A 27,227-nucleotide genomic window follows, 5' to 3' on the forward strand; every position below is an offset into this window, starting at 1 on the left:
TTGCTACCCAAGCGCTACAGATGAGGAAGTTGAAGTTCAAGGTGATGAACTAATTGCCCAAGATCACCCAGCTGTTAGAAGTGGCCCACCAGACTCTAAACTCTGGTATAAGCAGACCGTTGCCACCGAGCCCATCCTTCTGTCACAGCCCCCTCACCTCTGTAACTCGTACCCCAGACAGAGGCGCTGATTTCACATCTATATATTCAGCCATAAAAAGGAACGAAATTGAGTTATTTGTAATGAGGTGGGTGGACCTAGAGTCTGTCATACATGGTGAAGTAAGTCAGAAAGAGAAAAATAAATACCGTATGCTAACGCACATATACGGAATCTAAAAAAAAAACGGTACTGACGAACCTAGTGGCAGGGCAGGAATAAAGATGCAGACGTAGAGAATGGACTTGAGGACACGGGGGAGGGGGGAGGGGAGGGGAAGCTGGGACGGAGTGAAAGAGTAGCACTGACATATATACACTACCAAATGTAAAATGGATGGCTAGTGGGAAGCAGCCGCATAGCACAGGGAGATCAGCTCATGCTTTGTGATGACCTAGAGGGGTCGGATAGGGAGGGTGGGTGGGAGGCTCAAGAAGGAGGGGATATGGAGATATATGTATACATAGAGCTGATTCACTTTGTTGTACAGCAGAAACTAACACAACATTGTAAAGCAATTATACTCCAATAAAGATGAACAGAAAAAAAAAAGAACAGAGATTTTCTTCCAATGGAACCCACTCCTGCCACCCTTGGTCGTCACCACCTGAGGTCCAGGTGAGCAGTGAGGATGCCTTCTGGAGATGAGGGTGGTGCCAGAAGGCAGAAATCTGAGACCCCAATGCCCCGTAGAAGAACAGAGGGTCTCCACAGCCTCGGAGGCTCGCGCATTACAAGGTGAGTCCTGAGAGCAACTGTGTGCGAAGGAGGAGGGAGATTCTTGGCAGGAAAGGGTGGAAGAGGGAACAGGGAGAGGAAGGGAGGATCTCTGAGAAGTGTGTGTTTTCTTTGCACTAGCCAGAACCCAGGGTCTCAGGCTGCCAAAAATGCTCAAAAGAAAACATTAATGCAATACCACACATTTAATTACACACGAAATGGAATGTCTTTAAATGGAAAAGAATAACATTCCCGGAGCTCCAGCTGTGGGTTTTTGAAGCGGCAGGAGGCAGATAGAAGGCCAGCTCTGAATCTTGGAGGGGGAAGGTGACTGCCGAGAGGGCAGGACCCCTGCCTTTGCTAGTGGTGGGAATATCCGCCTGCCATCACAGACCTACCCTAGCCCCTTCTCCTGGCCCAACTGGCTGCGTCTTGCATCATGCCCATGCGTGGCAGGACAAGTGGAACTAACTTCCCCTTTTGTACCATATAAGAGCATGACAGGTAAATGTGCCTTCCCAGCCAGCTACCGACCCTTTGTTGTGGTCTGCAGTCAACCCAGCCAGTTCTCCACCTGGACAGAAGAACAGAGCATGGCTGTACTGTCCCAGTAACTGCTCTTGCAAAGCAATCCCTGGTTGATTTACGGACTAGGAAAACAAGAGGACCTCCTGGGTTCATGTCAAGGATTTTCCAAGAGAAGACATTTCCAAGTCTAGAGAGCCAACAGAAGAACTCTGCAGAATTTCTCTTGGAGGTATAGATTTTTAAATTAGTCCCCACTTACTAACCAAATGGAGGTAACAAGGACGTGGAAAAGGATTCCAGGTTGAAGGAACACCAGCATTGTCTGTTGCTGTCGCTGCCCCATGGTGGATTGTTTGTCTAAGACCCTGATGTTTCTGCAGGCCAGCCCATATCCCATCCCAAGGCTCTTCTCACTGAATGCCACACCCCACGTTATTTTCAGTTTGATGGCTTTGCAAAGGGGCTCTGAAGGGTGCTAGCAGATGTTAAAATCAAAAGGGCAATATCCTGTGTTATTGACTTTGTAGATTGGGTCCAGCACAGGGCCCAATACACAGTAGGTACTCACTAAATATTGAATGAATGAATGAATGAATGAACCAAAAAACACCTCCAGGGCGCTGCTAGAGACTTTAGCAAGAAAAACACTACCAAGAGGGAGGAAGAAGGGAAGCCGAGGAAGTAGTAAAAAGAAAAGAAAGATGAGTGAGAATGGGAAAGGAACCAGAAAGTTCCAAGAGCAAACTTATTTATGTGCTGGCTCCAAGACTAGCCCCAGGAACCAGAATCACATGGAACCAAGACAGTTCTGAGACCCACATCCTACCTCTCAGTCTCTGGCACTGCAGACTTCTGAGCAAAGAGACCCTGCAGGTCTGCGTCTGCCGAAGCTCCGCAAACACCAGGTCTCTGCTCCAGGGCACATGTGCATCCTTAGGCTAGAGGTAGCGGTCTAGGGCTGCAAGACACCGTGTTCCCACCAAGATGAATAAATAAACAAGACACCCTGCTGTTTCTGGAAGCAGTGAAGAGAGAGGATCAGCAGAGGACTGTCTGTTCTGGGGTGATTTCCAGCTCACGTTTCCTGACACAAGAAGTTCAGTGAGTGAGGCTAAAGTTCAGATGTGTTTCTGCCCCCAGGTGCTACCCCTTGGAGCTCAGTCACCAGGAGCTCAGACATTTACTGGCATCACGGGGCCCCTGACATCAGCCTCCCTAACCAAGCCCATCCTTTCCTACCCACTTCCTTCGTCTCCATGCCGTGTCAGCTCTTCCCATGGCGAGAGGACCCCTCTGGCTCTCATTAAGCGTGGACGGCCCGAGCCAAGAGGAAAAAGCAAAAGAACTCCCCAAGGAGAGCATCTGGAATTGAGAAGTTAGGTGCTGAAAGACGAAGCTCAGGCTCCGACTGGGAATCTGTCCCTCCAACAACTTGCCCAGCTTCCCACTTCCTCCCCCTCTCTTCTGGATGTTCCCTTTCCAACTTGATAGTGTCAAACTCTCACTCGAAATGCCCATACAAGGGGTTCATTCTGCATCTCAGCCTCCCCAGAGGCCCTTCTCCTCCAGCATCAGTGCAGGGACGCTGCCTCAGCCTCCCACCCCTGGCATCTAACTCTTGCCCCCAAGTGCAGCTGGTGATGTCATGGTTTCCCGCAGCAAACATGGTTTCCCAATATTCAGGGTTGCTCCTTCCAGCTCAGGAGCTCTGGGCCAAGACATAGACGGCAGGGCACCATGAAGCCCTGCACCTTCACACAGGAAGTCTTGAGGTCAGGAAGCAGAAACACCTATGAGAACCCCAGGGTGAAGCAGAGGAAGGTGGACCACAGAACCACAATCACCCATTCATGGAACATGCCACTGGCCCGGACAATTACCGGCGACCGTGGATCCAACAGAAAACTGAACCCCTTCAGACAGGAAGAGGATGGGCATTGGAAGATGGGCATTAGGAGACCTGTGTAGTCAGAAGCAACAATATATCCAAATATAGAAAACAAATACAAACGGAAGAAAGGACACCAGTATTAGAGGAAGGGGAGTGAAGAAGAGCTTGGCTCTGGAGTGAGACAGGCCTGGGTACAGATTCACATTCAATGACACATCTTAGGAAGGAGCATTTGACAATTTACTAAACCAGTCTCAAGCCTCGATGTTTTCCTGAGTGAAATTAAGAAAGTGTCCATCTCACAATGTTGTATGTTTTTCAGTGTAGAAGTCTTACAGAGCTTGTGTTAAATTTATTTCTGAGTATTCTGTGCTATTGTGTACGAAATTTCTAAAATTTTATTTCTGGCTTGTTATTTGCTAGTATACAGAAATACAGCTAATTTTGGTTTTCTGATCTTGTATCATACAATCTTACTAAATTCACTTAGTTCTAGTTCCTTTTTTTTTTTTTTTGGAAATTCCTTAGAACATTCTACATGCATGCTAATGTTATTTTCAAATAAAGTTTTATTTCTTCTTTTCAAAAAAAAAAGTGTCCATCTCATTGACTTGTCATGAGGAGTCAGTGAAATTATGTGTGTGTACAGTGATGTGTTTGCAGTCCGTTGAATGAACTCACGGCTGTAAAGGTTCATAAAGGAACAGACACGTTCCTTCCTTTCACCCACCCCTTTCTCAACCCTCCAATGATCCTCCCTGATGACTTAATCTCTCTGAGCCTCGATTGCCTCACCTGTAAAATGGAGAGTAAAAAAGAAAAAGTGCCTATTGCATGGAGGTGTGGTATCTTTAAATGAGATAAGAAGTGTTAAATGCTTAGAACAGTGCAGGGGTGCAGAGTAGGTGCTCAATACACATTAGCCTATAGTGTCAGTGCCCTCAGGGTAATCTTTAACCTTAGTTCTGATAGTTGAGAACTGTGATAACATGGCCCCACTCAGCTGGGCTCAGACATGCTTCCTTTTCAGCCCCATCTGCACAAAGTGTTCTCTGCTGCAGGCTCACCACTGCCCACCCCATTATACCCAGTCAGGCCTCCCTTCACCTGGCCTCAGGGTTTGCATCCCGTTCTTCCAGACTCTGTTGGAGGCCCCTGAAGCCCACCTCCACAGACTGCGGAGGCCATCGGGGGTCCTGAAGGGTTCGTGATTGAGCCCCTTCCAAGGGGGATGCTCCCATTTCCAGCTCCCCCTCCCAGAGCTAAGGCGTCCTCCAGTCACGGGCCCCCTCCCTCTCTAAGCCTCCCACTCTAGTCCACATTCTCTTCAGCCCTGTATCTGATAGGGTTCAAGGTCAGAGGCTGGAACCTGTGGGTCCCGGCCACGCAGGCCCTGGGCGTGGGCAGCTTGAGCTCCGTGCAGCTGGCAGATTCGTTCCGCACAGCCTCTGCGATCCCGAATCCCAGCCTCCCGTGTGGAAGCCCGCTCGCTCTGCCAGGTGTTTTCCCACCACATCCTCTGAGCTGACTTCCAAGAGTTCCCCCCACACCAGATGTTAAATGCACTGGCCGGTGGTTTCCTGGCCTCTCTCCTGAACCTCCCCCTACTCTATAATTCTGCAACCAAAAAAAAAAAAAAAAAAAACAGATAAAGTTTGAACTGGTGGAAATCTGCGTGCCACACTTGGCAGCTCAGACTAGGTCTAATCAAGTTCACCAAGTTCCAAGTTTGCTGCCTCTCGGGCACTGGCTAAAGGCATTAGCAAACCCTCATAGGGTGCCTTGGATCAGAAGATCATTCTTTCTATTTCTCCTAGTGCCCAAGGAAATGGAGCCAGATAGAAGTTTGGGCTTTGAACAATGTCAGTCTTATTTTTTTCTTACCAGTCCTTTGGAAGATCCCAGAATTTGGGGGCTAAGTAACTGTTGGGACTAATGTCAGTGAAAAATCTGGAGAGGAGAGACCTCACAGAATATCACAGACCCCAGACCAGTGTTGCTGACAAGTGGGCAGCTCTTATCGTTAGGTCTGGATGCCCTGGGGTGGCCCCCAAAAGCATCAGCCTCAGGAATCCACATAAGACACACTCAAGAGCTCCACAAGACGCCATGTTCCCATCTCCTGCAGGTGGACCCCAACTCTCCCTTCCCATCAAGATGGGGGATCCCTCCCCTCTCAGTTTTCATAGGAGATTTTTGTTTAATGTCGCAACATTTATACACCCTCTGTCTACTGCGGCTGCCTTCACCAGAGATCACTGCGACCTCCCTCTCCTGATCCTTACCACTGCTTTCTCGTTCTCTGAGAAAAAGCTCTTCCTAACCCCTTGCCCACCTGCCCCTTCTCCTGGTGGGTTATTAGCCTTCATTGCTGGCCTGCTTTTTACTGCTCTGCGCAGCTGCTCTGCTCCTGTCTGACGTTTTCAGTGTGCATGTTTGTGTGTGTGTGTGTGCATGTGTGTGCTTTCTTTTTCTCTGAAATAGATCTCCACTGCAGGCTCCCCAGGCAGGAGTGAACCTCCAGGGCACAAAGTGCAAGCAGGGTCCACAGGCCTGGGCTGCTGTTCCCTCCTGCCAGCTCTCTGAGAGGCCAGCCGTTGAGCAGGGCTCCCCTTGCACAGCCCCTCCTGGCCCCACTGATTGCAGGCAGAGGAATTATTTGAGATCAGATGTTTCCCGCACCGACTCTTTTACCCTTTCCCTGTAAGTCTCTTCTCTGGGAACTTACCCATTTTCTCACTTTCAGCACAAAAAGTACAGAAGCTGAAAGGCCAGGCAGCTATGGCCCTCTCCTGCAAATGTATCTTTTGTCAATTACACATGGATGTCATCCTCTATAACTTTTCCATATCTGTGAGATTTTGGATCAAACGTATGTGAATCTCCAGTTACTCCAGGTCATGACTTAGGCAGAGTGATTTAGGAAATCCAAGTTACAAAATCAGGAAGGAATTAAATATTTGGATGGAAGACCAGTCATGGAAAAAAAAAAATGTTATCTGCAAAAGAGCAAAACCGCTTGATAAATGTCTCACTGAAATGAGGAAACCCCCAAAAAAGTTTGTAGCAGACCAGAGTTTAATAAATAGAATCCGCTGTGCAGTGCCCAGCGAATTTAACATGTGTGAAAAGCTATGTTATGCTCTTCACCTGTTGAGCTGTCTGTTCTGTTTCAGTTTCGTGGATGTTCAAAATAAACAGATTAATAAATAAAATCAACTATAAGTGCATTCATAAGTTCCCTGACAGCTACAATGATCTCCAGGGGCCTGATTTTTTATATATATAAATCTTTTCGCTGCTCATGTGCAATTTTGGGGGCCATAGATTTCCCAGGAGTGTGGTGGGGAGAATGAACCGTGAGACGGTGCAGGTTTTTGGTCTTGTGGGAGTGGAAAGGGCAGGGGGTGGAGAAGCACTTCTTATGCCTTGGTGGTTAAAGGCCCCAGTGTTGGCATTAGACGTACCCAGCTCTGCTACTGACTAGCTGTGTGACACTGGGCATCTTAACCTCTCTGAGATGATATCTCTTCTGATAAGTGTGACCCACCTTCGATGTAAGTAAATGAGATAATATCAGTCTGTAAACCTCTTAGCACAGTACCAGGCATCTAGTGAGTACTAAGACTGCTAAGACATCCATTTCCACTCTCTTAGCCCAGATTGCTCAGTTTGGGCTGTCTCACACATGCTCACTCACCCTGACACTCGTGGACACAGAGAGAGGGATGGATTCAAAGGTCCTCTCTTCTCTAAGTACACGCCTACTCCATCATCCCACCTGAAATAGGAATTTGTCCTCAGAAGCCTCTGCCTGCCACTTTCAGCTAGAGACAACTCCAATAGCTCCAGGCCAGATGCCTTCCAAAAGGGCACTTTGCTTGGCTGATGGAGGCTTTTTGTTATCTGCTGTCAGGAGGGTCAGGAGACCTGGGGACATGGCAAGGCACAGGTAAGCTAGAGGGCAGCAGGCAACCCATGATAAGCTCACGGTAGGTGGAAGTCACTTGGAGTAGCCTCTACCTTGGCTTATGGAGCTGTAGGAGTGGCTGAATGGGACGCTGGCCAGTGAGTGACTCTGTGTCTGGGTCCCGGCTAAGGAGAGCATGGAAAGAGCTAGAAATGTCCACCTGCCACAGAGCCTGTAAGTAACCCTTGCTCCAAATCTACCTGCCAAGTACAGCCATTGACCCACCCCAGCCCCCTGCATGGTAGTGGTGGTCCTGCACAGAAAAGAAGCCAGTTCAACAAAAAAATGTCATTTTGGCAGAGATGGAAACTGGATTACCCACCTGGACTCTCCTGGGGCCACCCAGTCAATTCAATCTGTGATGTAGTTAACAAATGTGCATTAAAGTTACAGTGTGTCTCCCTATGTGCTGGGGACACAGTGGAGAACAAAAGACTGTCCTGGGTCTACAGGAGCCCACTAGTCTAGAGCCAAGACAGACGAGTCACGGGCAAGTTCAACACGGTGTGATAAGCCCCACGGGGGGGCGGGGTAAGGAGAAGCCTCCTGCGCCACCTGGAAGGTACATCTAACTGGGTCTTGAGGGATCAGGGAAGACTGTGCAGGGAAACTATCTCTTCTCTCTGAGCCTACATTGCTTCCCGTATAAATGGGAAAGTATATGTAAAAGTGACCTTCCCCAGCAGTCAGCAAGAAAATGCTCCATTTCTGTCATCCTCCGAGAATAGCAATAAAAATGCCTGAATAGCATGCTGCAAGTTACTCCAAGTGCTCACAGACCGTGCCGCTCTGTTTTTTAGTGGGGGGAGAGGAGGTCGTTTAAAGGAGAGCTACCCAGGAAAGCCAGCCTTGCTCCGATCACCGCACCTCAATCCTCCGGCTGTGCCTAAAAATCTCCCACCGCTGGGGCAGAGAGGAGGGTTTTATCACCTCCTTATCCTACCTACTTGGCTCCAGCCAACCATGGTCAACATGACGAATAGAACCAGACCGCCTGGGATCAAATTCAGACTACACCAGTCATTTTGCTCTGTGATCTTGGGAAAGTTACTTAGCTTCTCTGGTCTTCAGTTTCTTTATCTATACAAGATTTGGATATAATAATAGTGCCCGCCTCATAGAACTGTTCTGAGTATAAATGTGTTAGTGTGTGCAAACTACTTAGAAAAGTACCTAAATTAGGCAAGCATCATTAAATGTTAATTATCTTCACTATCACCCTTGTCCTCCTCCTCCTCATCAAGATCTTCATCATATGATGAGCACAGTCCCACAGAGAAAGCATTTATACTGGCGGCACCCTCCTTGTGTAGTCTCATTGAGAGGTTGGGTGTGGGGGGATAGAGTGGGAGTATGGGATTAACAGATGCACACTATAATATATAAAATAGATAAACACAAGGATTTACTGTATAGCACAGGGCACAGGGAACTATATTCAATATCTTGTAATAAACTATAATGGAAAAGAATTTTAAGAAAAGAATATATATAATTATATGTATAACTGAATCACTTTGCTGTACACATGAAACTAACACAATATTGTAAATCAACTATACTTCAATAATAAAAAAAAAAGATGTTGGGTTTGACTCAAACCCAGGCTTCACTGCCACTAGCTGTGTTGTCATTTGGAGCCTCAACTTCCTCATCTGTGAAATGGGCTAATAAGAGGACCCATAGTATGGTATTGTTGTCAGATTAAATGAGCTCACCTATAGAAAGCATCCAGTAGAACCTCTGGAACAAAAGGAGCTCTTGGTAAATGGTCATGGCTGGGTTGCTACTAGGTTAACACAGAGGAAGTCAATGTTTACATCTCATCCGACTGTAGTCACTCTCTCCTTTAAGAAGGGCGGGGGGGACATACTTCATATAAGTGAGAAATAAATCTTACTGCTTCCTTGGCCTCTCAGAGACTGTGAAAGAAAACAAAAACATTTTAGACTCCTGCTAGTTCTCCCTGCTACTGGAAGTTGGACCCGAAGTAGTTGGCCCATTATTTAGCAGAGCACAGTAATTAGTCTGTGTAAATGCAAAAGCAGCCTCAGCGCTGAGTAAGGAAAGAACTAAATTGCACTGAACGTTGAAATGTGGTGCCTGGATTTCCCTGGGAAGGGGTGAGTGAGGAGAACTTGAAAGGGAAAAAAGGGGGGCCTAGCATCATGGAAGTGGCTTGGTGGCTGGAGGGCCTTTCAGGAACAGAAATGTCTAAGATTTCATATTTGGTAATTTGTGTTGCTTCCATATAACCTTCTCATGTAACATCAAAACTATAGCAAAAGCCACTCTCTGTGATGTTCTGAGAATAAAACACTGAACGAAAGGCACGTTTCACATATCAAGGATAAAGATTCAGGAGAGCTGTGGTCCATGTAGATGCTGAGGCAGGTCTATAAACTCACCCATCCAGTGAAAGCAGGAACTTGGAAGTTTTTATGAGAAGAACAAGACACCCTCAGCCTACCCCATCCTTGGGCATTCTTGGAGGATGGGGGGGAATGTATATGTGGGATGGGGCTCCCACAGTTTCATGTGAAGGATGCTCAGCCGTCATCTGGCTTGTGAAATCATCCTCATTGTCCAAATCCCTACCTGACATCTCAGCTTCAGTGTCTAGTGGTCTTTCACATGTTGCACAGCCAGAAGAGAACTCTCTCTTTTTACCCTGCCCCTGCCCCTCCCCAGGGCCTCAATTTTCCCCAGCATGGGAAATGACATTCCCATTCACTCAGTGGCACAGACCCCCAATCTACCCATTTTACTTGATGGTTCTTTTCCATAGTGCCACCAGACCCATCAATATAGCCTATTGACTCCAACCTCCAAACATTTCTCAGATCTGTCTGCATCCCCACTTCTTCTCACCCCGTTGCCACCATCCTCCATCCTCACCTGGGCAATGGTCTCCCAACTGAGCTTCCATTCTTTCCCTACCCCTCACTCCCATGCCTCCACCCCTTCTGGAACACGGTCGGCCAGCCAGGGTCATCTTTAATAAAAAGTAAAGTAGGAAATTTACTATCTCTTCCCTACTTCAAATCTGAGTTTAGGATGAAAGCCAAACTCATTTTATCATTGCTCATGGGCTCTGATCCTGCTCACCCTCTGACCGCATCACCGACCCCTCCTCCACCCCCTCTACTCTACTCCACTACCCTTCCTTCTCTCCTCACACATCCCAAGCTCAGTGCCACCTTAGAGCCCTGACAGCAGCCCCGACAGAGTCCTGACTACCTGTCCCCAAATGCCCACTTTCCGACCATTCAACTGAAAGGGACACTGGACAGAAGGGACACTTCTATCACAAGACACTGTTTAAACTTTCATGCATAGCACTGCTGCCATCGGAGAGTTGTCTTACTGACTTATTTGTCTGTTTATCCACTGGCCTCCCCAGTGGAATGCCAGCTCCATGAGAGCTAAGGATCTCTGTGTCCCCATCAGAACTGTGCCCCAGCAACTCAAGGGGTAGATGAGTGACCGCACGGGTGGGTTTTATTATCATTATACCATAGGCTCCTGTGACTCTGAAAACCTCCAGTGAGAACTGGAGATCGAGCACCATCCATGGTGGCTGTGGCTTCAGCAGAACCAAATTCTGAAGCCAAGGTGGACGTGCTAATTATTAAGCCAGGGCAGTTCCCAGCAGGAGGGCAATCACAGCTCTGAGTTAATATAAAGCTTAAGGCCGCAGTCATCTGAGGACAGATTCTACCAGTAAACACAAGAATGTCAAAGTTACTGAAAACCAGAACCTCAGGTTTTCCATCTCCCCTGAAATCCCATCTTCTCCTTAACCTGAGTCCCTGCACCCAAGTGAGGGCTTGATCACAACATTAACTCATTAAACCACTGACAGACAAAATAAAGAGCCATTTCATCAACTGGGAAGTCCGGAACTGCATTGCAATTAGGTGGGTTCTGTGAACCTCTCCAAGGGTAACGGCTAGGAGGAGGCCAGGCATGGCAGCTCACTCCATCTCTGGGACCCAGGGTGGGCATCCTTGTACGGGCCAGCATGTCCTGCCACAGCTGCCAGGCTGAATCCTCAGCAGGGTGGGAGACTGAAGACGAAGGGGTTTGCCTACTGCATTTCCCAGGTGGCACCCTACTAGACAGCCATGAAGTTTGGCTACGAAGCACCTATAATCAAATGTGCATAGACATTGAGTTCAGCCAACACTCCCAGTAGCGGAAATGGCGATATTTTGCATCCTTTATGAATGTAAGTTCATCAAGATCTGGGTCTCCATCCCAAACAAGACTGACCCAGGACCTCCTTCCAGGGGAACCATAGAAGAAACTTTCCCAGTGTAAACTGATTCATTCTCAGTGACTTTGTTCAAGACTTCGCTAATGAAACAAAAAGAAATTCCCTCTCTTCAATTCTACTTATCTCACTTTTATTTTTCCCTCTTGTCTTAGATGAATTGATAGTTCTTTTTTTTCCAAGGATAACCTCTCCACCCAAGCTTTCATCTTCAGTGTTTTCCATCTACTTTTCAGATATTGTCCCATCTAGTATTGACCTCTGCTTGATATTATAAATTCTCTCCTTCCCACTGACTTCTCACCTACAGAATAAGGTTTCCTCATTCCTAATAAAAAGCATTCCTTGACCCTACTTCCCCTGGAAATTTCTCCCGTGCCCCACTTCATCACCAGATTCATTGATAGGGAGTTTACCTACTCGTGCAGGCTACCAAGCTTCAGCTCCCTAATCATTTCTCATGCCTTTAAACTCTTCCTTTTACCATTTCACTCTCTGACCTGTCACAAAGTCATGGTGATCTCCTGATACCCAAATCCAACAGCTTTTTCTTAGTCCTCATTCAACACAGATGAATCCCAAGTCCTTCAGGGTCTGACCAAAGCTCACCTAAGCTCTCTCATCAATAGCTATCTTGCCCATGACTAGGGGCACTCACTTATCTTGTCAGACATAGATATGATCAGGATTCTGGAATTCTAGGAAGCAGAGAACACACAGAGACTTATCATAATATTGTGTATTACTTCACTGTGCATGGCCATCTCAGTGACCAGAGCTGAATTCTCTTTGCAACCCTGATGCATAGCCCTGTACTTTGAGTTAAGTTTAGATACTCATTCAATCCTGGAATATCATTAAGAAAATGTGTGCCACTGAGGCAGAAAAATCCTCAGTGAGTCATATGGGTGAACTTCCATGGAAACTGGAAATACTCCTTCCTGGGAGATCTTTCAAAGGAAAGGAGCATTTAATTAATGCCTTAGTTAACAACTTTTGAAAATGAACAGCTATTTATCAAGCACACACGGTGCTGAGCACAGTGGCATTAGCAGTTTTGCAGATCGGCGCACCAGCTGCAACAGGACCTGGGGAAGGGGAGGGGGGAGTTAGGCAGGCAGGAAGCAAGCCAGACCTGAGGCGGCTGCAGTGGCAGGGCCGATTCCTGGGTACGCACTGTGCTCTCTGCTTCCTGGGCTGGGGTAGGTCCTGCCGAGGGCATGACTGAATGAAATAAGCAAGAAATGGACACTAGTATGTTAGTGAGGGCACCAGGCCCCCTTTGGCCTGGGCATCAGTGGCTGCTCCAATCGCCTACAACTGCTTCTTTGCAATCCCATTGCAGGGAGGGAGAAAGACGGTCTCTCAGAGGTCCTTCCCATGCTGTACTTCCTTGATTCCCAGCTAGCCTGGCTTCCAGGAGAATGCCAGAGAGCCTCATATGGTGGGGCACACATGCCTGAGTGGGTTTCCAGGGCTGGCATCCACGGCCCCTCCCTCAGCCTGGCAGAGAGGAAGGACTAGCGCCCAGGGATCCTGGAATACACATGGCATCTTGGCAGCCGCCTCTAACAGATGACCCACGAACAGCTTGCCTGGGCTGTAGGTAGTGACACAAACCTAATTGCGCTCATTGGTCTCCATTTCAGTGCTCCTCCCAGGCCCAGTTTTTCTTTCCCTTCCCTGTTACCACCCGATCTCAATCCTTAATATCACCCCCTTATGCTTGTCTGTGCCCCCATATGTTTGGGTTCTTTCTGGACCATCTGCTGTGCTGTCCATGTACCTTTCCTTTCCCCAGGACCTCCTCTCCAGCAGGTAAGAGCCCAGGAACTCAGAAGAGGGGATGGTCCGTTTCTCCTCCTGGTCAGCCTCTGTCCCATGCCCACCCCAGAAGGACACTAAGGGCCCTTTTAGGAAAAGAGGAGGGGGCTCACTGGAACCCCAGCATGCTCTTTGCTGTCACCATTGAGACCTGCCACAGAGAAAACACGACTATCGCTTGGCCTCCAAAGCTGCAGATTTAGATAATCTCATGATCAGTCTCTCCACCGCTTCATCTTTCCTGTTGCTATTTCCTTGAATCCGCTCCAGCTGGTTGACTTCTCTCCAGTTTGGGCCCCTCTTTTTTGGCTGGAAATGTCTCGCTCTGAATCGTCTGTGGCCTTTCTTGCAGCCAGCTTCAATCTCTACTGCTGTGCCCCACTCAGTATGTTCCCAGGTGGCCACCTGCTTAAAGGCCAGGGCAGGAGGTCAGGGTACATGGGGACTGCCTCCCAACACTCACCCTGACCTTGAGAAAGTCAAGCTGCCACGCTTGGTCAGCCATCTGTACGACATATGAGATTAGAGGCTTCACTCAGAATCCCATTAACATTTCTGGACTGTGCAGCTCAGAATCCCCAAACCTAAAATGTGGTAAGACTCTGGCCAGAAGAGCCCTTTGGAGAACAATATTATGGGAATATTGGCAGTGCTTTGAAGTCACCTGGGCCAAGGTAAGGACCCCTACACTCACCAACTTTGTATCCTGGGCTCTGAAGACATCATGTTCCAGAAGGAGATGGCTTCCCTAAGTTAGCTCTCTGTTACAAGAGGACAGCTGTCTTAAGGAGAGCCCACTGGCTACACTTGGGGATTCTTGGGGAGTCCCTAAATACCCAGGGGTGTCTGCAGTGGGCCACAAGGCAGGGATGCAGGGACACACAGCGCCTCTGGTGGGCGCTGCCGCTCAGCTATCCCCCTCATTCAGCTTAGCTACCAAAAGTATGGAAATGCCTGCTGTTATTCATAAGAATAGAAAAATAAAACAAAATAAGCCAGGGTTCCAAACAGTAAAATAAAGATGGTATATCCACACAGTGGAACATTATCCAGCCATTAAAAATCATGCTGCAACTCTGTGTTTACTGAGGCTGTGGAGAATCTCATTCTCATATATTATTACTGAGGGTACACATTGGTATGACCTCATCTGGGTTATAGGTACAAAATAGGTACACCAAATAGCCTGTGGGGATTATTTGGCCCTGTATTAACGTTGTATTTAGGTTCAACCACATTTATTTAGGCTTATTATATTTTTGATCAATCTATTGAAGTTATTTGTAAGAGCAAAATATTATAAAGAAATTAAATGAATTTGGATACACCAAGGCAATGGAATAGTATGTATCTCTAAAAAAAAAAACAATGAGCAATTTCTCTCAGAGCTCCAAAAAGCTTGAAGGGGGAATACTATAAAGCACAGGATAATATGTGTGATATAGTTTTACATGTGCAAAATGGAGGAAAAACAAGAGCGTATATTATTTGTTTATATATAATTTGTTTAGATATAATTCATAAGGACACACAATAACAGTGGTTACCTGCGTGGTCATGGTGGTGGTGGTACAATGAACCTGCAGATGAGGGACAGGTGTAGGAAGAATTCATGTATATATGTAACATATATATAATATATATTATATATATATAATAACTGAGGTAAACAATACCTCAATAAAGTTTGTATATAAAATCTTTATTTTACATCAACATATTACATATATTTATTATATATATCATACATATAAACTTTATTTTACATATATAGTTACATATAAATAAATAAACTTTATTGAGGTATTATTTACCTACCATAAAACTCACCCATTTTAATGTACAATTCAATGATTTTTAGTAAATCTACCAGTGGCACAACCATCACCATAATCCAGTTTTAGTGCATTTTCATCACCCCAATACGATCTCTTGGGTCCATTTACAGGTAATCCCCATTCCCAACCCCAAACCTAGGCAACCACTAATCTACTTCTTGTCTACATAGATTTGCCTCTTCTGGACATTTCATAGAAGTGGCATCGTGCAAAACAGGATCTTTCGTGTCCTGCTTCTTTCACTACTTAGCATATTGTTTTTGATGTTCATTCAGGTAGCATGTATCAGTACTCCATTCCTTTCTATTGTTGAGTAGTATTCCATTGTTTGTGTATCCCATATTTTGTTTATCATCAGTTGATACACATTTGGCTTGTTTCTACTTTTTGGCTATTTTGAAAAATGCTGCTATGAACATTCATGCACAAGTTGTGTGTGTGTGTGTGTGTGTGTGTGTGTGTATACGTGTTTGAACCATGTGAATAGATTATCTATAAAAAGTCTCTAATATTGCAAAAGATTAGTTAAATGGCACATGAAACAATCTTATAAAAAAGGAAGTAGCAAAGCAATGAGTGTGTGTGTGCACGTGCACATAGAATGATTTGATTCTGTTTAATAATTAAATAAGAACATAAAAAAGATTTGAAAGGCAGCAAGCTAAAATGTTAACAGTGTTGTCTCTGGGTGATGGGACTGTGGATAATTTATGTGTTTGTGTGCTTTTCTGTATTTCAACAAATTGTCTACTGTGAATATAAATTACTTTTGTAATCAGAAACAAACCACAATGCTATTAGAAGAAAAAACCCATCATACCCATTCAATTTCTCCAAGGTCTTTACCTCTCTGTTGCAGAAAGATACCCTCCCAATAGTCCCCACACAGGGGAGGGGAGAGTGAATCTTATCTCTCTCTCTCTCTCTCTCTGTTTAATGCTGGTCACAGCATCCGGAAAACAGCAGATCCCCAATAAATACAAATCAATTTTGGAGACCTCAAGATCAGTCTCCATGGCAACCTGACAAGGGCATGACACTATATGAGCACCGCCCCAGCGTGGAGATGGTCCAGCACAAAGAACACCTGACTTGAACAGCCCGAGGCTGCCAATGGACCATAGTATTTATCTATGTGGCAATGGGATCAGGCTTCCCAGACTCAAAGAGGCAGACATCTCTCTAAATGATGGAACATTGAAAGTCTGAACTGATCATCCTGATTGTGGGTTCCCTGAACTGTCATTTCTGTTTATACAGCTGCAAACAGATGTCATGATTCAATATTTTCCAGAACTACATTTAAGAACTAAGTGTCCTTCCTCTATGTTTACCTCATTCACAATTTCATCATATTGCTTCATAATTACTCATTTGTCTGCACCAGGCCTGTCCCTTACATTTGTAGGACCTGGGACAATAGAATAATGAGAAGCTCACATCTCACATGTTCAAAAATTCAGAAGTCATAAATCAAGCTAACACGCTCTTAAATAAGGTACATCCTATCTTCCTACTCTATTGAATATATTTTCAGAATGAGCTGAAGAACCAGGTACAAATTTAGACATCTCAGGCTCCTTGGAGCTGGGAGTTGGGACACGCGGTGCCAGAGAGCTGGCCCCCGGCTTGCTCCCCTTTTCCATTGCACAGCCAAAGAAGCGCCAGGTGCCCCAGACTGAACCACCCCCTCACCCCCTCACCCACACTCCCCTCTGCCCCCAAACAGCAACCTCTTGGCCAACTCTTGGGCTTTACAGGGCACACACCTGCAGTGCAGCCACACTTAGGAGAAAAGACCAACGGACAGGCCTGTACGTGCCCTGAAAGTGGGCTAAGGACCATTTTGGTAAGGAATTCTGGTTTAGGCAACTGCAACTTTATCTAGAAGGGGCGTGGGACAGGGGTTGTGGATGCCATGGCCCTCGGACTCCTGGCAGCTGAAGGAGGGCCCTGAAAAGTATGAAAACCCTCTTGCCCAAGATTAAGGGATACCGATCTGTATTCCCACTAGACTGGATTTCTTGACCTTGGCACTACTGACATTTTGGGTCAGGTGATTCATTGTTATAGGGGCTGTCAGTTATGGGGGATATACCCTTATTTGTGATAATCAAACTCCCTGGGAGACAAGTCACCCCTTCCCCCAATAAGAACCAATGCAATAGACCGTGAAGCTCTGGAGGGCAGGAAATACAACTGCTTCACTTAGTGGCAGAGTTCATGGTATAGTGTAGATGCCCAATAACTGTTTGAAGGATGAATCAATGAACCAACATCAACTCATGACCTCAGAGGCATTCTTGAAAGACCCTATTTTCCTGGTGAGGATTGTGAAATACTGGGGACAAAGGACTCCTCAGAACAAGCTGAGAGCTGTTCTTGATTCCCCCAGATATAAATGATAAATCTGGGTTATGAAGGTAAAAACGTTAGGAAGCATAAACACGGTGTCGTGCGCCCAGGACCCCAAGGATTGGACAACTCCCTCTGTCTGACGTATGTATAGAGTTGACCCGAGGAGGCTCCTTAAGACCTTATGCATTTCATGGTCCAATCTTTCTCCACCAAAGCTGCCCAGGTTAGGTGAATGAGGGAGGGGCCAGGGTCTCTAAACTTAAATAGACCCTCTTAAGGGACTCCTAAGGGAGACACTCCTAAGGGACTCCTAAGGGAGACACTCCTAAGGGACTCCTAAGGGACCTGTTTCTGGTAGAACACTGCTAAGCCCTACATGTTCCTTAGACAAATCCAAATGCGATGCACAATGAGGGTTATGATGCACATGATGAGACTTCTGACCTGCAAGGTGCTGATTGCAAAAGCTCTTCATCCCCCTGACATTCATTCTCCCTGTCCTCACCATTGGGATTTTGCAAACCCTGTTCATGCTGAGTCTCTTCAATCGGCCAATAATATTTACTGCTGCATCAAGCCCACTTTCCTTCTCCAGAACAAGCACGCACCCAACCTCCCAGTTTTCTTTATAATAGATGAATTCCTTCTTGTACGGTTCCCACATTGGTAGCAGCCGAGCATACATGGTTATATCCAGTTGGGTTTGGGTTGGCACTTTAGGGGCAGTGGTGATGTTTGCATGAAGAAATGAAGTTCTGATGGAATCCGACACTTGGAGCAAAGTGCATAACTGGTACCATTCAGGGGTACCAAGGGAACCTAGACTTGATTTCAGAATCTGCTCATGCCTCAGTTTTCCCTAGAGTGGCAGGTCTCAAAATGTGGTCCAAATAGCCCTGGTGGCCCTGAGACCCTCTCAGGAGATCCACATGTCAAAACTATTTTCCTAGGAATACTAAGATGATCTGTCCTTTTGTTCACTCTCATTCTCTCACAGGTATACGAGGAGTTTTTCCAGTGACTTCCTGACATGTGATGGCATCATTGCTCTGACGGCTAAATAAAATGTGTGTGTGTGTGTGTGTGTGCGCTTGTGTTTTCTAATGTTTCTCAGTTTTAATTTAAATTACAGTAATTAAACTCTTCAAGGTCCTCGTAATTTTTGAGTGTAAAGGGGTTCCAAGACCAGAAAGTTTGAGAACCACTGTCCTAGAGCAAGAATGCTAGTCATACTTCTACAGCATTGAAAGTAGGGAGTGGGGAAAAAAATATTTGGAAGACCTTTCTGTGAGGTAGAGTAAGTTACCGAATATAAAAATAAGTACACTTTCAGAGTTTTATAACAGGAGTGTCACTGTGACATTTTAACTGCAAAATGTTCTCTAGGTTCTTCGAAGTGGAAAAAAAACAAGTCTAGAAAAAAAGCGAAAGTATTAATATTTTCAGTAAAAGCAATACATCTTAAACACAATATTGCTTGTTTGGAGGTTTACCGATGATCTGATTTGCACCTGGACCAGCCTCAACTCAAACACCCCCAACCCGTCCAAAGATTGGCTCTATTTGTTGGCATCCCTGAGAGCATCAATTACACTTGCAATTTTAAATTTAACTGCAATTTTGAGATTATCAGTGGCTTTCAGTTACCCATGCTATAGAATCAGGATGTATTATCAACCAGAAGTATTTTTGTTAATATCTAAACAACATCACTGAGGAAGATAAACAGATGAAAGACCCCATTCCCTCTAGCTTTAACACCAATCCTTCCATCACATCTGATTTTCCCTTTTTAAATTTCTTTAATTCCTTTTCCCCCTTCACGTAACATAGATGCTCTTTTCTTGCCACCCTCACCCAAGTGCCTAGGTGTTCTGACCACATGGCATCATTCATACACCCAGCATGCCTAGAAGAGGCGTATGACAATTGGCTCCATTTTTTAGATGGAACGACTGACACATGAAATCCACCTTCCCAGATCAACATGGCCAACTGATGGCCAGGCCACCAAATGCTACCCAAGATACTACCCACCCATACTGGAGCGGGGGTCCCCAGATCCTTGTTTGAAGAGGCACAAGCTGGAAGCTGATGGGGGCATTTCTAGAAACTGCCTCTCCCCGACTCACATAAGCAAAAGCCATGAATTTTCTTAATTAAAAGAACAATAATAGTAATCATAATAACAGATAAGGAGAGGTCAAGAGCACGTCACCAACAAGAAAAGTTTTACCGTTTCAAGGCTGGGGCAGATGGATCGTGAACTACCATCTCAAGTCCAGCCACTTTTCTACATCCAGCTTCCATCTTCTGCGCTATAAATAATTCAGAGCTTTCTTTTTTCCTAAATATCACAAAACCAAGTCGGAATTTTTATGTGAAGGATTCTGCTGTGTCCCTCTCTCCCTCCTCCTCTCCCTCCCTAGCCAGCCCAGGCAACTCCCAGGAGAACGACCCCTCAAGCTTTAACATTTATTCTTTGACATTTCAGACTGTTTGTTAGGCAGAGCTGCCTTCTTGAGATCAAAGTTGGAAAATCTTGCCAAGAACTCCCGCTTGGCCCTGTCCGACTGTGACAGCGAGGGTCTATTAACCTCCAAGCATCTGCTTCCTTCCTCTTCGGGAGAAATCCACCAACCCTCACCCAGAAAGGCAGGCATCCTCTCCCTCTTCCACCCTCCCCAGCACTCCAGGAGGGGGCAGAGGTCACCCTTCCCACGTGATACACTAAGACACTCAGCAGAGAGAGACAGACCCCAGAACCAAAAGATGTCCCCCACTAGGAGACAACAGTGACTCACGGGGACATGGTATTTGGGACACCTGTCTGGGTAGGATCTTTTATCTGAGGAACAGCAAGCTCAGAGACAAATATGGAACAAGGAAAGGTAACTTACCCAAGTCATTTTGCTGGCGGTAGTGCTGAGACTGATGCCAGCTCTTCACTGCCGTGCACTACTGCTAGATGATGTCACCTCCACCCGCCTGGGAGGGTGACCAGGTTTAGGGCTGAAGTCTTAAGCTCTTACATGAAATGACTTACCATTTTCTTCTGAGGCATCGCAGTGAAGGGTTCCTGCACTTCACAAGAGCACCTACCCACCAGCTGCCAGAATAATTTCTTCCTCCATACAAAGCCGAGGGCCAAACTGGGGGACCGAGCCTAAAGCTGGGCAAAGGTGTCGAGGTGTGGTGGTTCACCTTTTTTCTTCCTCTATTTTTTTTTTTTTTTTTTTTTTTGTGGTGGTTCATCTTGATGTAAGAGGTCAGTGGTTGACTAACCCATCTTGCTTGGTTATTCAAAAAGCTTCTGCCAACACCCTGACCCAGTGTTACCTAGAGTGTATGCATGAGTCTATTTAGAGTGAAGAATGTTTTATGTTCAATTAGATTGGGAAAGAGGTAGGATAAAAAGGGTTATTTAAAGGAGGACTTCTCAGAGCCTTTAGTATCCTAACATGCATGGTAAACCTACAAGAGGTTGGCTAAACCATACAATGCTCTCCAAAGTTATTTGATGGGCTCTTAGCATCTTATGAAACTAGAGGGAAACATTTCCACAGCCAGGGAAAAGGAGAGTACTTGATCCTTACAACATGATTTATTTAATAACAAGTTGGGCATTCAAATGAAGACAGGACCCCATTGCAGAAACTGAAGCTTTCCCAGAAAACTGATCAATCCATGTAGGGCAGTAGTTGGTCAAGTGGCTGACCCACAAAATTACTAAGATGGCCAAAGATACCATCCTGAAAATGCACAGTGGTGTCATTCTGGTCTTTTTAATGACCAGATTGTCCATTTGGTATCAAAGGTACTATGCAGCAATTGCCTGTTATAATACCGGGAAATGTCAAGTTGACAGCCATAAAGATTGAACGATTCCATGAGTCATTCACACATGAACTCAGAATTTCAGTTCTCGCAGGAAGGACATTCTCAGAATATATTCTTTATTCATGGTGCCTCTTCTACCCACCCTCCCCCTCAGAGTCAAGTTCTCACTGGCCAGCTCTGCATCTGGCTCCCTCTGAAGCAAAAGGTTTTGGTCCAGAGCTGTGGCTCTAAGATGGGAGCGACAAGAGATATCCTGGCTGTGCCCTCTCAGCCAGCGTGAGTTTTCAGAGACCTAACGCTCATGACAAAAATTGCTTTGAGATTTTCTCTCAGGTTCTCTGTCACGTGAGTCTTTTTCTCAGAATTAATAGCAAGAGAAGGCTGACACGTTGGTGTATACATAATATGTGGGCTGGACTTAGCATCTAGCCTGCATTCCGGAATTTTCCTTCTCCCTAAGATTGCTTGTAGGAGGGCCCTGGGAGAGGTGCCTACACTGGTTGGCCCATGGGACACAGACTTTAGGACTTGTCCTTCTTGACTGTGGCAGCAGGAGGGCAGATCTTGGAGACAGTTTGTCTGGCCAGTGCTGAGAGGGTTGGCAGTGAGACAGCGTTTGTAGGTCCAGGGGTCTCTTGTGTTATGGAATCTAAATGCTCTCAGCTCCAAACTCAAGGACATTCCATGTCTCCCTGCTCCCAACACCCTCGAGAACATGGCTGTGAGCAGTAAATATCTCTCTAGGCCTGTCCAGCTACTAAGAACCATGGCACAGACTGTAGACAGATGTCGTTCCTCCAAGAGCACCCGGGACCGCTTCCCCCGAGCCCCACACCTTCTCTTCCCCTGAGAACTCCATCTGGGAGTCAGGATCACATGACCTTTGGCCAAAGGCTGTTGCAAACGTTGCAACGTAATGGACATTGCACTGCAATTTTAAAACATTATCACGAGGGCCAAACCAGACCAAAGCAGGTGTGCGCTTCAGAGTAAAAAAGTAGGTGGCATTTCAGAGCTCTATAAAAGAAGTATCACCAGGCCATATTTGACAGCAGTGAAGTCACTTTACAGGGCTTAGGTCCTTGCCCTTCTCACTGCAGAGTAAACGTAGGGACAAGAGAGGGAAGCCTTGTCCCTTGTCTTTTGAAGGGAAATAGGCCGGTTGCTCCACTGAGGTCCCCAAAGGCCGAACCAGCCTTCATTTTGCTGCCATGGTAACAGCACACGGGAGGTAGAAACGGGGAGGGGGAAAGAGAGCTCCACAGACAAGCTGAGTGTCACTGTCAGCCACCAAGGCCTCCGCCATTACTCACCCAAGTCAGGCTTGGTGGGCTTTTTCTGAACTGACATGACACTCTGTTCCTCAAACTTGGATGGAGCCACAAGTCGGACACAACTCTGGAACTCATACCTTTGCGCAGCCTCAACCCTTGGTCTTCAAACCTTCTCCATAGCCATGTGGGCCGTTCTGATCCACCTTCCAAACTCTCAGACAGCGCCTGACATCGCTCTTAGACAGGGTGTGAAGGGAGAATTGCTCTTTCCCTCTCAGAAAAGCCAAGCTCCGTTCTTCCTGCCTTATGCTGCATGCCCCTCCCTCCACTCTCAGCCAAATCAAAGTCAGGTTCATGGACATCAGAGAGGCCTTAAGCGGCTCCTATTTGCAGAGGGTCATGGGAAGACACGTGATCCTGAGAAGCCCAGGGCTGCCTCTGGTCTGAGTAGGAAGCTCACGCATCCCCTGTTTTCCAGGCTTGAAAGTCTCACCAAAGCCCTCAGTCAGGATTTCTCTACAGCTCGGCTCTTCCCTGGGAACTTGGAAATCCTGCCTTTCTCCTCTACCCAAGTAGTTCCATATTCCTTCCCAAACTGGACCTGCATGGACCTGGCATTGCCTTTGGCACAGAATCTGAGCCATCAGCATCCTGTGTCCCTCTAGGATCTGTGCTTCTCAGAGATCCTCCTGCCTTTCTTGTTTCTTTCTTGCATGGGAGCCGAACAGGCTGTTGTCAAAGGCTAACCCCAGTATCTCCCTCACTCTCCCCAGTTCTCACCATGCCCCACCCCCAAACCTGGAGACTATCTGAGCAACGCATCCGCCTCCAGCTGGAAGGCAAAGGGGGTGGGGAAGGAAGAGCTACTGCTCTCAGGTACACACCCAGGAGGGGACAGGGTCCTGATGGAAAGAGACGAAAAGGCAGCGAGCTCTTCGGCCTCATCACCCACCCAATCTCCTCCCCGAGCAAGCAGAGCTTAAGTCCCAGGGGCAAACTGGGGTCACTTTATCGAAGGAGGAATTGGGATTAAAATCCTACCCTCAGAATCCTGATGAAATTTCCAAACCACGTGCAAAAGCAGACGAGAAACCTGATCTCTTGCCAGCAAGAGATCTTCAACTCACTTTGGGTTCAAGGAGGGTGGAAGGAGGCTTATTTAGCTCTGAGATATATGATTAGATCTTGGCTGAGGTTTTCTTGAGAGGTGAGCAGGGCAGGTGGGGGGGGGGGGTATGGGATTTCTAAAGGCAAAATGCAGAACCAGAGCTATCCAAGGCAACTGAGGCCACAGGCTGCGTCGCCCACGTCCCCAGCAGTACAGTGGGGATGTCAGGGGTGGGGCAAAGCTAGGGGTGCGGTGGAGTAGAGCTTCAGGCCTCCTGGACAATTCGGATGCAGACCAGGTTCCCTGAAGCTCCCACCCTCCTTGCTGCCCCGTCGCCTCCTCTGCTGTCACACTGAAAAGTTTTCCCTCTGTCCTTCCCAAAGGAGCCTCAGAGCAGCCAGCAACTCTTCACCCTCAAGCCTCCCCGTCCGTCCCTCACTGCTACCCTCACCTTGCTCTCCATTTCAGAGTCACTCTGGCAGCCACCTGTGAGTGTAGCCGGAGCTCCGAGTCGGTAAACACTGAAGGAACAAAGGCCCTCCGCCTAATCCGTATCTGTCGCAGTCCAGGAAGCTACACACAATGAAGTCACCCTGCGTTGATCTGCCGGCTCCCGTGCTGTCTCCACCGCATCAAACCCTCCCTGGCGTCTAGCTCCTGTATCTGAGACGCTTGAGCCTCTGCTCAGGCCTGGCCTTGACCTGCAGGAGCTGGGCGGAGCCAAGGGAGGTGTCACGGCCCAGCACTAGGCTGAGGTCACACCTTCGGCTGGGGAGGGGGAGGATGTGGCGACTGGGAGCTCGGCTACAGAAAAGAATTCCCACATAAGAAGGGAGAGACAGGGTAGCCCAGAGCCCAGCTTCTTGGCTTCCAAATTGAAGATGCTTGGCATCTGCTCTTTCCCTGGGTGAGAAGCACATGGCCGAGCTTCCACACACCAGGAGGTCTTTGAGGAAGGGTGAAGAAAGTTCAGATGGGGGTGCAGAAGTCAGGCAAGGATCTTCCTTCCACTACCTTCCCGCCTGAAGCTGCTCACGCTTGCCCAGACCTGGGCAGCCTCACCTACCAACTTGAGGATGAGGTGTGTCTCAGCCAACAAGTCCTTCTTCATATCAAAGATGCCACCCTTGTCTGTTTGGGGATCTCACCAACTGAAAACCAGATGATTCATCTTAGATGTAAGAACAACCACACTTTCAGGCATCAAGGGTCGCTAAATGCTAGAATGGGTGAAGAAGGAGCCTGGCAGATGTTCTTTTCAAAATCACCCTGTTCGGGTGTTTCCAGGAGGAAGTTAGGGATAGCATCTAGCCCCAAAGACCCCTGAAGGACTTCACCTAGGGAGCCAGGGGGAGGCTATGATTGTGGAGACCCCAGGGCTGCAGCTTTCCAGGAGCAGAAGATGGGCTGCTCTGTGGGGGCAGCTGAACAGCCAAGAGCACCAGGAGGTCAAAGAGACCCCATGTCAGTCCTGGCTCTGCCACTCACAGCTGTGAAAACCTGGCCTAGTGATTGATTACTAACTCTTTCTAAGCTTCAGCTTCCTCATGGGTCAGATGTGCCTGGCGCTGAATAGGTGCTTCATAAGTTCGACATAATGATTGTTACTAATGCTCCCCAGGAAAGCCCATTCTTTGGAGCTTGGCAACCAGTTCCAGGATCTGGCCACACAACCCTAGTGAAAGACTCAGGTCCTCTCCAGAGCATGTCCCTGGTAGGCCCTACAACTGAGTTGACCACAGTCCTACAGCTTCTTAAGAGTACAGTGAGTTCCCCACCCTCTGAGCTTCAGGGAATAGGGTTCAGAACCAGGGCCCCTCAATCACTCCTTCCAGAATGAAGATCCAGAGAGCACATGGGCAAGCACGCTGGGTTCATGGATTGAACCTTTGCCACGAAATCCCCTAGGACCAAAATGTAAGCTCAAGTCCAAGAAAGCCACTGTGAAATCCTGTGGGTGAGATTCCAAACACAGAGCTACAGGTCTTGTTGGTCCCCTGAGCCTCCCTGCCTGAAGCCAGTCCAAGCCAGCATCCTTGGCGGGCTGAGTTCCACTCTCCAGGCCTCCCCTGTGCCAGCTCTGACTGCCCCAGAGCCTCTAACGTTGGTGTAGATGCCATGGGACTTCAGGGCCCAGCAGGAAAGCATGGGAAACAGAGTCCTGGACACTCAACACAGCTGCCCAGTCTCAGCCAGTCCTCATTTCCTCCCGGCAACTTTTTCATGCTTCCCTGCCATCTGCCATGGTCTCTTCTGCTGCTTTAGACCTTCTCAGCGCTCTGAGATGTTCTCACTTGCAGCACAAGGCCTTGCCTTACACTTTACAGGCAAAATAGAAGCCACCAGACAAGAACTCTCTCACTCCCTTGCCCACCCCAAACCTCTAAACCCTCATCTTTTCCTCTTCCTCCTGCTGCACCAGGAGAGCTCTCCCTCCATGTGGCTGATCCTTCCTCCTGAGGATGGGTGCTTTTCTTTCCCGTCTTCCCAGGGGCCGTTTCTATTCATCATCTTTTCTCCCATGCATTGGCAGGCTCTACGCATCCTGATAAAACAAAACTTAAATATCTCTAGTTATTAATAATGAACTTCTCCCTAGAATCCATGCAGCCTGATGGTCCCAAAGACAGTCTCAACCCTTGGGCCATCCCTGGTCCAATCCTGGAACCCTTGAGAACAGGAGAATGTGGAGCTGGGGCAACCCCATACCCAGGCCACTCTATAGAAAAGGAGCGTCCATTGGGGGTGAGGTGAGGTGAGGGCTCAAACCAAGCTAGACTTAAATAAGAGATTGAGTAAGGGTAAGTAGAAAAAGCACCAACCTAGTCGAATCAATCCCTGTTGGACTTCCACCTTGAGCTCACCCACCTTACTTCTGCATGCCTCATCTTTACTTCCTAAGTAAGAAGCCCCAAAAAAGCCTACTGAGACCAAGGAAAGGGTCAAAATCTTCCCAGCCCCCGACCTCCTCTCTTGTTCCAAATCTCCTACATACAAAGTCCCTTCCTCCTAAAAGGAAGACACTGTAAGTTACAGAAGGCATTTTGACCCTTCTAGCTGGGTCAGGGCCCAGGAACCAAGGGCAGACAGATACAGCCAGCTCATCTAAGCATTTTAGCCTCAGTAGGACCCCAGGACTCTTCTGCCTCTCCTTTTCTGGTAGCCCACATGAGACCTGACATGAGAGTTTGGCCTACCTTAGTGCGTATGTGTCTGGGGTGGGGAGGGGCAGGGGGTGGTCTCTGGATGATCGGCAGGTTGGCCTGCAAGCCCAGACCCCCCGTCTTCCTCTGGGCAAGGTCACTTCCCCAAGATCCATAAGGGAGATATAAAACCACTCCAACCAAGGGAAAAATTACATTGGCTTACTGGTGCACCAAAGATAAAGGATCCCTCAACCCCACTCCCAGACCCCCTTTCACATCAGCTCTGAAGAAAGAA

At 47.3% G+C, this 27,227-nt stretch overlaps 1 protein-coding gene and 1 long non-coding RNA gene across 5 annotated transcripts in view; one reads left to right on the forward strand and one right to left on the reverse strand.

Annotated features, from left to right (window-relative positions):
* NTRK3 (neurotrophic receptor tyrosine kinase 3) overlaps positions 1-27,227 on the reverse strand; it is a 370,144-nt gene that overhangs the window by 58,291 nt on the left and 284,626 nt on the right. The window lies entirely within an intron of this gene.
* LOC309626342 overlaps positions 7,797-27,227 on the forward strand; it is a 75,770-nt gene continuing 56,339 nt past the window's right edge. Inside the window, exon 1 of the long non-coding RNA XR_014243119.1 lies at positions 7,797-14,042. This is a non-coding gene — a long non-coding RNA (uncharacterized lncRNA). The remainder of the gene's footprint in view (positions 14,043-27,227) is intronic.

This window comes from Balaenoptera borealis, assembly GCF_965194805.1.
Source record: "Balaenoptera borealis genome assembly, chromosome: 3".
NCBI classification, from domain to species: domain Eukaryota; kingdom Metazoa; phylum Chordata; class Mammalia; order Artiodactyla; family Balaenopteridae; genus Balaenoptera; species Balaenoptera borealis.